Here is a 15,588-nt window from a genome sequence, read left to right on the forward strand (position 1 = left end):
ATTTAATAACCTAGATAATGCTAGAAAATGGGACTAGAAAGCTGCCATTTGGCAAAACTTGCCCATGCAAGTGGGAAAAACGTTTTTGGGGGGTTTGTTCCAACCATTGTGAGAGAGAAGCTAAGTAAGGAGATGTTACTGATGTGATTTTCAACGACGAGGACTAGTCCTATAACATGTGACAATAGTTTGGATCCCTCTAAGTATAGGTGATAGTAGCCCAAGGTTCTTTTGTAGAGATAATAGCATACACAATGGGTCAACATACTTTCTAGTGGTTCTAAGTTATATAGGTGATAGCTTCCGCAGTTGTTGAGCAAGGTAGCAATAGTTTTTTAGCCTTTCTCATGATGAAATTTTAAAATTTATCGTTCTACAACATTCTCTCTCATCTTACAACCATCTCTCAAGTTTTCTTAACAAAATCTAGCCATTTGAGTCATCAGAGGTGGAGATATTGGAAAATCTCTACTGTAGACCCTAATTTAGATTCTAGATCAGTTAGCGGGTCGGGATGTCTACTCATTTATGGACTACTTTGTTAGATATAAGCAAATGTCTATTGCATAGGAAGATAAGCTAAAAATGACATTTATTACTATATTTGATACATTTGCATATCATGTGATGGCATTTGGATTATGCAATGCGTCGGGTTCTTGGCAATGTACAACTAATAAGACTTTTGGTGATATTTCCCCTGAGAAGAGATCTAGGGGCAGCCACCATAAGAGAAAGAATGCTGATTATTTTAAGGAAGTGTTTTGAGTATTGTAGACAGTTTTACATTGTTATTAACCCAAGAAAGTGCGTCTTTGGAGTGCCCTATGTCAAGATTGTGGGAGAGATGGAAGGAGTCTCACTTGTAGCTTTCTTGCTTGCACAATGGGGGAATACACACAAAGGTGGAGGCTGAAAAACAGTTTTCCTCTTCTTAGTTGTGTAAGCCAAAAAGAACTCTCGTACAAAGAAATAGAAGAACCCTATATATGGGTCTCAAACCAAACTCAACTAACTAAGGTGGCATACTAACTAAGCCACGAACTAGAGTACATAAGGATAGCTGTCATCTAGCTATTATTCATGGGCGGTGTACCAACCGCATCTGCAACTAACAAGTCGGTGACATAAATGCACAACGGTCACTCTGGCATACCAGGAGTGGAGCTCGATATCTCAACACTCCCCCTCGAGCTCAATCCCAATTCCTGCACATCAAGTAGGTCTCTCAACTTGCGCAGCTTCTCTGCGCCCAATGCCTTCTTAAATATGTCAGCTACCTGATCCTCTGTGCTGACATAAACTAGATCAATAAGACCTAGTAAAACCCTCTCCCGCACATAGTGATAATGCACCTCAATGTGCTTTGTTCTAGCATGATAGACTGGGTTATTTGCCAAGTGTATACTACTCATGTTGTCACAATAAATTACAACTGGCCCATCTGTAGGCTGATGCATATCATAAAGTAGCTTATGCAACCAAGCTACTTCACATGCAGTCATTGCTGCGCCCCTGTACTCAGCCTCTGTGCTCGACAAGGCAACTGTAGGCTGTTTCTTGCTGCTCCAAGTGATTGCAACACTTCCAAAAGAGAACACATATCCACTGGTAGATCGTCTATCAGAAATACTACCAGCCCAATCAACATCAGTGTATCCATGCAACTGTATCTGAATCCCAGTCTCATAAAATAGTCCATATTGCAATGTGGACTTCACATACCTGAGTATGCGTCTAGCCGCATCCAAATGCGGTTTCCTTGGAGCCTGCATAAACTGACTTACCAATCCAACAACATAGCTCAAATCTGGCCTGGTAATAGTCATATAAATCAAACTTCCTACTATGCGGCTGTACATAGTAGAGTCTTCCAGAAGCTCACCCGCATATGCGCTCAGCTTCACATTCTGCTCCAAAGGAACTGAAATAGGCTTACAGCCTGTCATCCCATATTTGGACAGCATGTCCAATCCATACTGCCTCTGCAAGAGCCATATCCCACTTGGTGATCTAATCACCTCAATGCCCAAGAAATAACACAGCTCTCCCAAATCCTTCATCTCAAACTTCTGCTTCAATAGCATTTTCACATGAAGGATATCTTCATCACTGTCACCTGTCATAATCAAATCATCAACATAAATGACAAGTAGCATAATACATTTCTCTATTTTTCTCACATAAAGTGAGAAATCTGCCTTGGAAATCTGAAAGCCAATAGTGACAAGATATTGTCCTATCTTGTCAGACCATGCTCTAGGTGCTTGCTTCAAGCCATACAAGGCTTTCTTCAACCTGCAAACAAACTCAGGATGAACAACATGCACATAACCTGGTGGCTGCTCCATATATACCTCTTCTTGCAAATCACCATGCAAGAAGGCATTCTTTACATCCATCTAATGTAAAGACCATTCCTTTGATGCAGCCATAGCAATGATTGCTCTTACGGTTGCCATCCTTGCAACCGGACTGAATGTTTCTTCATAATCAATGCCATATGTTTGTGCATACCCCTTGACTACTAATCTTGCCTTGTATCTGTTCACAGAACCATCTGCATTGTGCTTCACCTTATAAACCCACTTACAACCAATTGCATTCTTATCTTTAGGCAAAGGTATCAATTCCCATGTAGCATTTGCTTCCAAGGCATCCATTTCTTCATCCATGGCTTTCTCCCATTTTTCTTTTCCCATGGCTTGCTCAAAAGAAGTGGGTTCTGGTTCCTGTATCACTTTGACCATATAGGCATAGTGAATGGCTGTAAATCCATCATATTTCAGCCTATCCATAGGATACCTAGCTCTGATAGACCTGCGCAAAGTAGGTTCACTCCCAGGTGCTCTCAAAACATCCCTGATCTTCCTTACTCCAGGTGTAACAATAGAAGGAATACCCAACTCATCATCAATGCTCTGTCCTGAGCCACTGGATTCACCATCCACATAAGAGTGACCTGCATTCACATCAAACATGGGCTGATCTACCTTCTCTTTTCCTTTTCGTAATACCTGCATACCACTATCTGCATTGCTTTGAGACGATTCTCTTGATCTCAGTCTGCATGTCCATGGCGAAGAATGTGAACCACTGTTGGAGGACTCTCCAGGTCCACTAATATCTTGTGACTGCTGCTGTGAATTCTGTGCAGCATTACTATTTTGTGCATCTACATTATCAATCACATTTACTGGTTTATACCAGCTACTCATCTCATCAAAAACAACATCCCTGCTCACTGTAAACTTACGAGTAGAATGGTTATAGCATCTATACCCTTTTTGCTGCAGAGAGTAACCAATAAAGATGCACTTCTCAGCTTTTGGATCCAACTTGGATCTCAACTCATCTCGCACATGAACATAGGCAATGCAACCAAAAATTTTCAAATGAGAAATATCTGGTTTCCTACCAGTATACCTCTCCTCTGGAGTCATCCCATGTATTGCTGCAGTGGGAGTCCTGCTCATTATGTAGACTGCTGTAGCAACTGCTTCAGCCCAGTAAAAATCTGGCAAGTCTTTTTCGTTGAGCATGGCACGAGATACCTCTCCAATATGCCTGTTTTTCCTTTCTGCAATTCCATTTTGTTGTGGGTTATGACTGCATGAATATTGTTGCTTTATGCCATGCTCCTGCAGGAACCTTGCAAACTCATTTGAGAGGTACTCTCCCCCTCCATTTGACCTTAGGCATTTTATTTGCAGGCCTGTTTCTTTTTCAACCATAGCTTTAAGAGTTTTGAAATGCCCAAAAACTTCACTTTTCTTTTTCATAAAATACACCCAAACTTTTCTGCTATAGTCATCAATAAAAGTGACAAAATAATGACAGCCTCCAAGAGATGCAGCTTTAGTAGTCCACACATCAGAGTGGATTAATTCCAATGGCTTCTTACTCTCTTGAACATGTCTAGGAAATGGTTTCCTTGCCTGTTTTCCAAACTGACAGGCTTCACATACCTTATGCATTTCTGTAACCTTGAATTTAGGCAATCCTGCAACAATATTTTGGGCTTGCATTGATTTAAGTCGTTGTACATTAACATGACCAATGCGTTTATGCCAGATATCAATATCTGCAACTACACCGGTCCCATGTGCAAACATTGCTGCACTCAATTCAGGCATGTCTGCATCCAACGTAAACATTCTGCCCTTCTTCTTTCCTTTTGCTATCAAGCGACCTTTATTTTTCATATCCTCAACAAAGCATCCATGAGAATTAAATCTGACCTGCAAGCCCTACTCAACCATTTGGCCAATAGAAACCAGGTTCTTGGTGATATTCGGGACATGAAATACATCCGACAAGTATTTCTTTTTCCCATCCTGCATAGACAAAGGAATTTTACCAATCTGCACAATAGGATGTGCAGTATCATTCACCAGTCTCCACAAATCCTGGTTTTTCCATTTTCCTTGCATCCTGCATCCATTCTGCATGACCTGTCATGTGGTTTGATGCACCTGAGTCAACATACCACACATCGTTGCTTTCTTCTGCACTTGTCACAGAATTGGTCATGTGCTGCACCATAAACAAATACTCATTTATGTCATCACCCTGTCTACTAGAAGATGCATAATTCCCTTGTTGCAATTTTCCATTCATGATGTCATCTTGCTTTTTATAGCAGTCTTTAGCCATATGACCCATTTTACCACAGTAGTAGCATTCAACATTGCTGTTTGCATTTTGCCCTCTTTGCCATCCACCACGACCTCTTTGGCTCCCCCTGACTCTAGAGTTACCACGTCCTCCTCCATAGGACTGGTTTTCTTGAGTTTGCTGCGTATTTTGATTTCTACCACGGCCTCCAGATCGGCCTCCTCTACCTCTGCCTCTACCTTTTCCAGCATTTGAGTAGAAGACAGCTTCTTTTGAAGTTCCTCCTGAAGAAGATGCACCACCATTTCTCTGCTCCTCAGAAATTAGAAGAGCAATCAACTCCTTAAAATCAGGAAATCTTTCAGGACGGAAATCGATGTTCGGAACTGTGCATAATCCTTTCCTAGACCATTCAAGGTCACAGAAACTAAATCATCATCTTCAAAGGACGACCCAATGGAAGCAAGTGCATCTGCAATCTTCTTCACCTTCATGTGGTAGTCATTGATGCTCATACTTTCTCTTTGCACATTGTGCAACTCTTGCTTGAGCTGCATTTTCCTGGCTTGCGTATTTGTGCTATACATTTTTGACAAAGTATCCCATGCCTCCTTTGGCGTACTTGCATCCTGAATATGCATAATCATAGAGTCTGAAATACTGATAGACAGCCAGTACATAACTTTTCTGGCTCTCTCATGCCATCCTTTAAATGCCTGCATTTGCTGTTGATTGGGAACATCAGGAAGAATTGGTTCTTCTTCATTTCCTGCAACGAATTCCCAATATCCTTTTTCCATAAGGAAATTCGTCATTCTAAACTTCAATGCTTGGAAGTTGTTCTTGTCAAGCTTTTCAGTGACAATCTGTGAAAGAGAATCAGACGCCATTACAAAACACTGCAAAAAATTTTATCACTGTAAAAAACACAGCTTCAGCCTCACAAGGGCAAATCTGCAAAACTGACGAAAGTGGTATTTGACCACAGAGTCACTTCCTAGTGACGATTTTGCATCAACAGGCAACAAGGATGATTCTGTAATTCCCAATGTCTCTGCGCACAGGCATACGATGCAATTTCTATAGTAACTTTTCACCGACCTGTAGAACAGTGGTCGCACATCATAAAACAGGGTCTTTTCCTGAGTGCGTGCGAAAAACTTCCGCCTCCAAAACAGGCCCCGAAATGGCCTCAAATAAAAAAAACAGAGCAACCAAGGGCCAAAGCCCTTTCCCGCAGCATATATTGCCCTCTTGCTACACCGCGAAGGGCGTCTCAATCTAAGACAATGCACTCTTGCACTTTCCGGCTGTGCTACCTGCAGAGACTTGCTCCCAAAATAGAAAAATGAAAGCAACACTAGTCCACTTACCAGAACACCGCGAACTTGGTTTGCTTTCTTGAGCTCCTTACCAGGAACAAGGCTCTGATACCATGTCAAGATTGTGGGAGAGATGGAAGGAGTCTCACTTGTAGCTTTCTCGCTTGCACAATGGGGAAATACACACAAAGGTGGAGGCTGAAAAACAGTTTTCCTCTTCTTAGTTGTGTAAGCCAAAAAGAACTCTCGCACAAAGAAATAGAAGAACCCTATATATGGGTCTCAAACCAAACTCAACTAACTAAGGTGGCATACTAACTAAGCCACGAACTAGAGTAGATAAGGATAGCTGTCATCTAGCTATTATTCATGGGCGGTGTACCAACCGCATCTGCAACTAACAAGTCGGTGACATAAATGCACAACGGTCACTTTGGCATACCACGAGTGGAGCTCGATATCTCAACACCCTATGGACTATTATTGGGTCATGTGTTTAGTTCAATTGGTATTGCAACCGATCCTAAAAAGATAAAGGCTATTGTCGCTATGAGTCCGCCACATACTCCTAAAGAAGTGCATAGCTTTCTGTAATCAGTAGTGGGATATTATTGATGACTTATTAAAGCACTGGCAAAAAGCACAATGCCATTGAAAAATGTATTATCTTTTAATTGTCTATTTGTTTGGAGTGATCCTTGTCAAGTATTCTTCGAGGATGTGAAGCAGGAATTGGCAAAAGCGCCAATCCTGAAAGCACCCAAAAGGGGTGAGGTTTTTTATATATTTTTAGGAGAGCCACAATGCATAGCATTAGCTGTTGTTTAGCCCAGATCTAGGAGGAGAAATTGTATCATCCAATAGCTTTTGCTAGTTGTAAATTGGGGATATCTAAACTTAATTACACCTACATGGAGAAATTGTGCCTTGGGATGGTGTTTGCGAGCAAAAAGTTTAGGTACTGTATTCTCTATGAAAATGTAGTATTTTATACAAAGGCGGAAGGACTTAGATTGTTGCTAAACAAGTTACAAATACATGATTGCCTAGAAAAATGGTTGATTACTTTACAAGAATTTGATTATGAAAATAAGAGTAAGCCATCGAAGTTGCAAGGCATCGTTGAATGTCTTGTGGATTTTGGGGAACCAATGGAAATCTCAGCTGAAGTTAGTTGAGGGACTATTTAAAATTGATACAGCCTCCATTCCATCCTTGTATGCTGCTATAATACATTTATCCACATGAGAGACTGGAGCTGCCTTATCAAAATCAAAGAATAGGAAAATTAGACAACAGGCTTTGAAATTTACCTTAATTCTAGGAACACTATATCGGTAGGGAGTGCCATTACTCAACTTGTGGAGGGTACTTTGTTGGACGGTTGACTGCACAAAAAGCTTTAAGAGCTGGATATTGGTGGCCGTCCATTTTCCAGGATTCATTTGAGTATGTCAAGAGATGTGATATATGTCAAAGGCATGACAGTAGGGAGATTAGGAAGCGTGTCGCTTACCATGACTCAACTTATGGAGGGCACTTTGCTGGACAATTGACTACACAAAAAGCTTTAAAAGCTGGATATTGGTGGCCATCCATTTTCCAGGATTCATTTGAGTATGTCAAGAGATGTGATATATATCAAAGGCTTGACAGTAGGGAGATTAGGAAGCACCCATTGACTCCTATTATGGCTATACTACCATTCGAGAAGTGGGGCATCGATTTTGTGGGTCCTATTACCACGTTGTCTTCTACACATAAGAGATATATCATAGTGGCAACTAACTATTTTGCGAAGTGGTCAGAAGCACGAGCGATGAAGAAGGACGATGGAAAGGAGATTGTTAGCTTCCTGCTTGAGCTGATTATCTGCTAATTTGGTCCACCAAAGGAATTAGTGTACCATGAAACCCATTTTCTAAATAAGGTGATTTATAAGAGCCTGACTGAAGCATGGCAGATTAAGCACAATAAGACGACTCCTTATAACCTGCAAGCGAATGGGCAGGTTGAAGGTACCAATAAACAAGTTGTGGATATTCTATCAAAGATAGTATCAAAGAAGAAACGAGACTGGGATAAGAAGTTATATGTGGCAATGTGGGCATATAACACGATGTTTAAACGAGCCATAGGCCACATCCCATTCAAGTTAGTTTATGGGAAGGAGTGCGTATTACCCCTAGAGATTGAGTTACCAACCATAAGATTTGCAATTTATCATTCTTTGGGAGACAAAGATGCACTCTTTGAGCACATTACTACTTTAGCACACCTGGATGAGGTCAAATTATAGAGTCTATTATACCATGAAGTGGCTAAGCATCAGATGAAGCAATTGCATCATTTAAAAGTGAAGAAATATACCTTTAAGACATGGCAATTAGTTTTAGACTATAATGCACGCAGGGAGCTGTTTCCAGGGAAGCTAGAGCCTAAGTGGGATGGTCCCTTCAAAATAGTCAGAATAGGGAAAAATAAGTTCACAACATTACTAGCTCATCTAGAGAGAGTGGAGTTTAAAAATAAGATTAATCTTGATAAGATTAAATCTTATTATCTCTCTAAATGCATTAATGATAATTATGCCTTGCAAGTCCATGCTTGGCTGACCTCGAACCTGCAAGATAAAACATTGGTTGATGGGGCATCTAAATTCTTACTTGGAACACTCATACTTGGAGCAAAGATATCATTAAGGAAAGCTTATCTGGTGGAGTAAGGGATATAAAATCATTGATCAAGAGGACATATCATTTGTTTGGAAAATCAAAGTCTTCTGTCATCATTACTTATGAATTCTGAGGAGTATCCCTATTATATTCAATGAAGAAGGTGGAATGGAGCCTTCGATACATCCTCTGAACATGCTAAATTTTGATTATCATAATTACGAGTAGAGGTGATGACGGCTAGCTGTGTGAACCCATCGTGGATGCATACATTATACTTTGATGGAGAGTCCAGGGGTCCCAACAAGAAAGGGAGTATAGGCGTGGTCATTAGGGATCCCCAACGTAGAATCATGATGAAATTAGTTGTCTACCTTGGGGTAGGCTTTACTAATAATATGACGGAGTACAAAGCTTTGATTAAGGGATTGAACATTGCAAATAAGAGTGGTATTCGCTAGTTGTTAGTAAAAGGGGATTCCCAGTTGGTTTTGAACCAACTGAATGGGATGTACATAGTATACAGAACCCTATTCTTCGTATGTACTATCGTGCTGCCATGAACCTGATCAATGACTTTGAGAAAGTGTCTCTTCAGCTGATTCCACGTCATTGGAATCAATGTGCTGATTCATTAGCCAACTATGCATATGAAGATGACCTCTTTTTCAATTGTGGTCCTAGTTTGGATATATTTATTGCATGTTGATTATGGGGACTTTTATTAGAACATGCTCTATATGGCAGACGATGGTTAGTATGGGTGATGCAAAGAGTAGCTGAGACCCATTTTCCGTTATTATCTTAGACCCATAGGTTGGTTAGATGACACTTTATGCGTACGCCTCTCTTGCTATCTATGCATGAGGTATGGGTCACAATTTAATGCATTTAGTTTAGGGCTTGGAGTCCAAATTTCTCCTTGGGATGGAGCTCTCATTGTCTATCATTGTTAGTCCAAGGACGGTTTTCTATGAGTTACATTGCTATATTCCTTTAGGCAAAGAGGGCCTAGTTTTAGATGCAGAATGTTATATATCTTTAGGCCAAGAGGGCCAATTCATTTGTTGTGAAATGTTATATCTCGTTAGGCCAAGAGGGCACAGTGATTGTTTGGTGCGGGTGCTTTTAATCGGTTTCTGTTTTAGTGTTGCACCAAATAGGTTCGACAGAGTGCTTAGAGAGAGTCTTTGTTGCGTGGGAGCTTCTGGGGTCCTAGGGTTTAGTTAGGTATATCTGGGAGGGAGGTTCAAGAAGTTGGCCACCTCCTATGAAGCCATTGTCTAGGATTAAAAGTGCCATTTTGAGGAGTCCTGAGTAACCTTGTCTTGATAGCTTCCTAGGCAGCTATTTCTAGGAGCTTCTATTAGTGGTAAGAAAAACCAGTATACAGAGGTGTGTAAAAAGGGATTCTAACCCCTAGCAAATAAAAGTTGAAATAAAAAGGAAAAAAAAATCCTAGAGCAGTTGTCTATTGCCTTGTAAAGGCATGGTAGGTTCCTAGGGATGAGTCCAATGCCTTGCTCTTCCTTAGGGTGACATCTTGCCACAAAAGAAAAGAAAAAGGAAGGTTGGAGCGAAAATAAAAGTCAGCGTTAACAATGATTAAATGCCGCCTTGCAAGGTCTTGGTAGGTTCTTGTGGGTGTCAAGACAAGACTCAAGGCTGATGCCTTGTTCTAATTGGGTCACTAAGAAAAAGAAGAATAATCAAATTTGGCTTTGCGTAGATTTTAGGAGGCTCAATAAACAAATAGTTAAAGATTACTATTTGCTACCATTTATTGATTAGATTCTAGATTAATTAGCGAGTAGGGATATCTATTCATTTATAGACTAGTTTGTTGATTATAACCAACTAGCAATCGCAGATAAATATAAGTTGAAGAAAAAAATTATCACTGTATTTGATACCTTTGCATATCATGCGACGACTTTTGGATTATGCAATGCACCAAGGTCTTGGCAATGTAAAACTGATAAAACTTTTGGTGATATTTTTCTAGAGGAGCTGAAAGTCTTTATTGATGAATTGGGGGCAGCCACTACAAGAGAAAGATAGCTGATTATTCTAAGAAAATGTTTTGAGCAGTATAGGCAATTCTGCATTACTCTTAACCGAAGGAAATGCATATTTGGAGTGCCCTACGGATTGTTGTTGGGACATGTGGTTAGCTCGATTGGTATTGAGACTGATCTTCAAAAGATAAAGGTTATCATTGCCATGAGTCCACCATGTACTCCTAAAGAAGTACATAGATTTCTATTGCTAGTTGGTTATTGTTAACCTCAGCACAAGAAGAAAGTGAAAAAAATGGAAAAGCGCAAGTCAGGACCCAAGAGAGGTGGCCCAGGAGGAAATCAAACACAACAGAAGAGGCAAGAAGGTCCTCTGTGCAAATTGTAAAGGTAGATAGATGGTAGGAAGGAAGCTAGGAAGATAGGAGGACGATGGACAAAAGGGCCTGGATCACGGCCATGTAAAAAGGGCGTAGACAATGGTAAGCCATGCAAAAAGGGGATGATCGCCCAAGGGAGAGAGGGCATGTATATAAGCCAAAAAGTTAATGGAAACTCTCATTCTTGGTGTGTGGCAAAAAGCTTCTTCTTTTTTTTCTCTTCTTCTTGCCTTCTTGTGTGTGCTTGAGTGAGGGAGTGTGAGAGTGAGGGAGTGAGTGTGTGAGTGTGAGGGATCGAGGAGAAGAAGCTGCCTATCTCCTCTCTTCATCTTCTTCTCTTCTCTTCTCTTCTCTTGTCTTACGTGGCTATGGAGGATGGAGCTTGACAGAGAGGGATTGAGGTTGCTTAAGCTTGCCTCAAGGATCGTGGAGCTACTGGAGTGCAAGAAAGAGGAGGATACTCGATCGAGCATCAAGGTAAGCTCACTACACCCCATAGGTAGGGAGAGTGTATTGGCTATATGAGAGGTAGCCATGGTCACTCGGCTTGAAACGCTTGACCAATAAGCAGTCCATAGGTCTCGGGGGTTGAGCAAGAGAGCTTCCTTCATTTTGGTTCCATTGCCGGGACCGACGATTTGAGCCTTGAGCGCCGTGCGCTTTGAATTGAGCATGGAAGTAGGGTTTCATCCCCGAACTGGTGCTTGAGGTAGGTAGGAGATTTAGGCATTCTAATCTTCAAAATAAGTAAGTATTTTGGGTTTCTGATGTGTAGATGAGTAGGTTGATTTAGCCCAAGCATTTTCTTGTGATTTTGTTTGCATTTGGGTAGGATAGGAGTAAAATAGTGTGAGTACATAGTAGTGTTTTGCTGCTATATAACTGGTTGAAATAGAAAAAAGAAGGGAAAAAAATGAAATCTTGGGTTAAATGCTAGTAAGAGGAGCAAGATCAAGGTGAATGCAAACTTGGGCAGGGCAATAAGAGGCGAGGAGTGGCTAGGGAGACCTCATTTTGCATTTGAGAGATTAAGGAGAGCTTGAGAGAGAGAGACCTACTTATCACAAAGGAGATCACACACTTTGATTTTGGTGTTTTCGACTGATCCAGGTACATAAGAATCTTCTTTATATGCCATTAATGTGATCTAGAAGGTATGATAGGGGGTTGTGTGACGAGCGTTAGGAGAAATCGACCAAAAATCATCGCATTGCACTGTCGCAGTCACGCGGATCATTATGTCCTAGTCCAACTCCTAGAATCAGAGAGTTGGACCATCCGACTATCAGAGTCGGACTATCCGAGTGTTCCAATCAGACTATCCATTAGTCGGGCCATGTGGTTCAAGCGGACCCAGACCTCGCGTCCAATCGGACACCCACCTCAGTCGGACCCAAAAAACTCCAGTCGGTGGAGACCTACACTATAGTCGGACAAAGCTTCAATCGGACCCAAAAAACTCGGACCCTAGCTTGGTCTGATCAGACCATCCAATCGGATGCTCCAGTCGGACCGTCTGATTGGATGGTCTAATCAAACCATCCAATCGGACACTCCAGTCGGACCGTCTAACTCCCAAAGTCAGACCACCCAGAATCGAATTGTCTGATTCTAGGAATCAAATTAGTTGGGCAAAAGACAAAAAACTAGGAATATGACCACCTCTCCAAGTTAGGACCAATTGGGACACATTCTCGAACATCCCTAGAAACTCGACCCTACTTGTTAAATTAAAAAACCAGAGAAAACCACAACTGTATAGTCTAGAAGCGACCTCTAGTAGCCTAGCCAAGAGACCGACCTCTAGCAGCCTGGCCAAGGGACCACCACCAAGGGACTGACTTGACTTCAAGCAAGAAATCGACCTTTATATGGTAACCCAGCCTAGACAGAGCATAGAGGGAGCAGCATGGACCCCGGAAAATCCCTAGGAGCAACTAGAGACCATGCTTAGAGCCATATTAGGCCGTATACAAGACAGGGGGATAGCTAGAATTGCATAATCATTTTGTAGGTGGACCTCACAATGATTTCTTTCACATAAGTGCACTGGAAAAGGACAAAAAGCTTGATTTTGCACCATGCACAATAGAGCACCTAGCACTGAGTGTACATAAGTTGAGGACTATTTTCAATAACGAGGAATACAATCAGGCTTAATAACTCGAAGGAACCCACCAATAGGAGGAGACCCCAAAACATAGTTGGGTGCCCTGGAGTCCCATTGATAGGACCTTCGGAGACAGTAGAAGGACTGAAAGAACAACAAGATTGAGGGCAAAGTGCTACCTGAAAGGTGAGAAGGATTGAAGCTTGCACTCGAGAGCTATGGCGGGAGAGCAAGAGCAAGAAAGAGAGAGACAAGAAATGGGAACTCCAACAGTCACAATGTGTGACCGGGCCTTCCTTTATTCAAACTGTCACTAAAAGAATAAAGAATAAAGTGACGGTGACGGGCGCCCGCCACCTGCAGTGTGCAGTGGCGGTGACTGTCAGTGTAGTAATACATGGGTGGCTAGGTGGAGGTGCCTTTACCCCCAACAACCTTCCACTTAAAGGCGAATATGCCCTAGTGAGGAGTGAAAAGAAAAAGAAAAAAAAAAGATAGTACAACATGTACAAATGTACAACATGATGAGGAAAGACATCATCTCATCCCACGCCCATCAACCTCCTGAGGAAGGCAAAGTGCTCTGCAGAGAGGCTTTTCGTGAGCAGATCTACAGGATTTTGGTCAGTCGAGATCTTGACAAGATCAATAGACTTGTCCTCAACGACCCCACGTATGAAGTCATACCTCACCTCAATGTGTTTTGTCTTCACATGGAAGACCGGATTCTTGGCTAACTGAATATCACTCATAGAATCCGAATGCAGTGTAGGGATAGTATCAATACCAAGGTCAGCAACCAAACGACCGAACCAAATGGCCTCCTTGCAAGCCTCAGTGGCTGCAACATACTCGGCCTCTGTAGTAGAAAGGGTCGTACATTTCTGCACCCTGGACATCCAAGAAATAACACCTCCAACATAGGTGAACACATAGCCGGAAGTAGACTTTCTACTATCTGCATGTCTTGCATAATCAAAGTCAGTGTACCCCATGACTCCTGTATCTTGGCTGCCATAGTATATGCACATATCTACAGTGCCCTTCAGGTACCTCATGATACCCTTCATGACATCCCAATGCTTCTTGGCAAGTGTAGCCATATAGCGTGCCACAACACCAACTACAAAGGCAATATCTCGACGACTGGCTATCATGGCATACATAAGACTCATCTGCCCACTGCAGATGCATAGGGAATCTTGGTCATCTCAGCCCTTTGCTCATTTGTCTACGGACAATAAGCCTGTGATACCTTCACATAAGAAGGCAATGGACATCCAATAGGCTTTACGTCCTGCATGTGGAAGCGCTCAAGGACTTTATGAATGTACTCCCTCTTCGACAAGTAGAGGAGTCCCTGATGCCTGTCGCGTCTAATGTGTATACCAAGTATGTGAGCGGCCTGTCCCAGATATTTCATCTCAAAGCTCTTCTTGAGTTGAGCCTTAAGAGCATCTAGCTCATCATGAGCTTTCCCTACTATCAACATATCATCCACGTAGAGTACCAAAATCAATAAAGAACCATCACGGGCTTTCTTCGTATAAAGACACGGATCCATAGCACTCCTGCTGTAGCCCTGTGACTGCATAAAGGCATCAAACCTATGATACCACTCCCTAGGTGCCTGCTTTAAGCCATAAAAACTTTTCTTCAATTTGCACACTAGGTGCTCCCTGCCAGGTTCTGCAAAGCCCTTAGGCTGCTCCATATAAATCTCATCATGCAAGTCCCCATGTAAGAAAGCCATCTTGACATCCATCTGGTATAAATCCAAGTCAAGATGAGCCACCAAAGCCAAGACTAAGAGCAGGGTGGTCATCTTAACCACAAGAGAAAAGATCTCATCAAAGTCCACACCTTGCTCCTACTTAAAACCCTTTGCTACTAATCTAGCCTTGTATGCCGGCTTAGGGTATCCAAGGATACTTTTAAGCTTATACACCCACTTGCATGGCAAAGCCTTCTTGCCCGTAGGCAAGAAAACCAAATCCCAAGTGTAATTCTTATGCAAGAAGTCTATCTCAGACTGCATAGCCCTCTCCTAGGAGTGACTGTCACCCCTGTACATAGCCTCATCATAAGTGAAAGGCTCTCCTGCATATGTAACCAAGACATAATGCATCGAGGGCTGAAATCTATAAGGTGGACGTCTGTCTCTAGTAGACCGTCTCACGGCAGGCTCTGCTGCCTGCCCAACTGCCTGTCCAACACCCTGACCATGAGCATCTGCTGTAGTTGTAGACTGTCCAACTGGCTGTGCGGGAGCTCTCGGCTCCTCCTGAAATATGACCATGCGGATCTCAACAACTCTCTCAGGCTGCCTATGCATCTCATCTTCATGGAAGACTACATTATGAATGCGGATGACTTTCCGTGCGCCTGCGGATCCCAGAGACGGTAATCCATCTTGCTTGCATCCCCATAACCAAGAAAATTTCATTTGACACTCTTACGATCCAG

The sequence above is a fragment of the Lygodium microphyllum genome, unplaced genomic scaffold (assembly GCF_053477565.2).
Source record: "Lygodium microphyllum isolate KBCC unplaced genomic scaffold, Lygodium_microphyllum_v1.1.10 scaffold_35, whole genome shotgun sequence".
Classification (NCBI taxonomy): domain Eukaryota; kingdom Viridiplantae; phylum Streptophyta; class Polypodiopsida; order Schizaeales; family Lygodiaceae; genus Lygodium; species Lygodium microphyllum.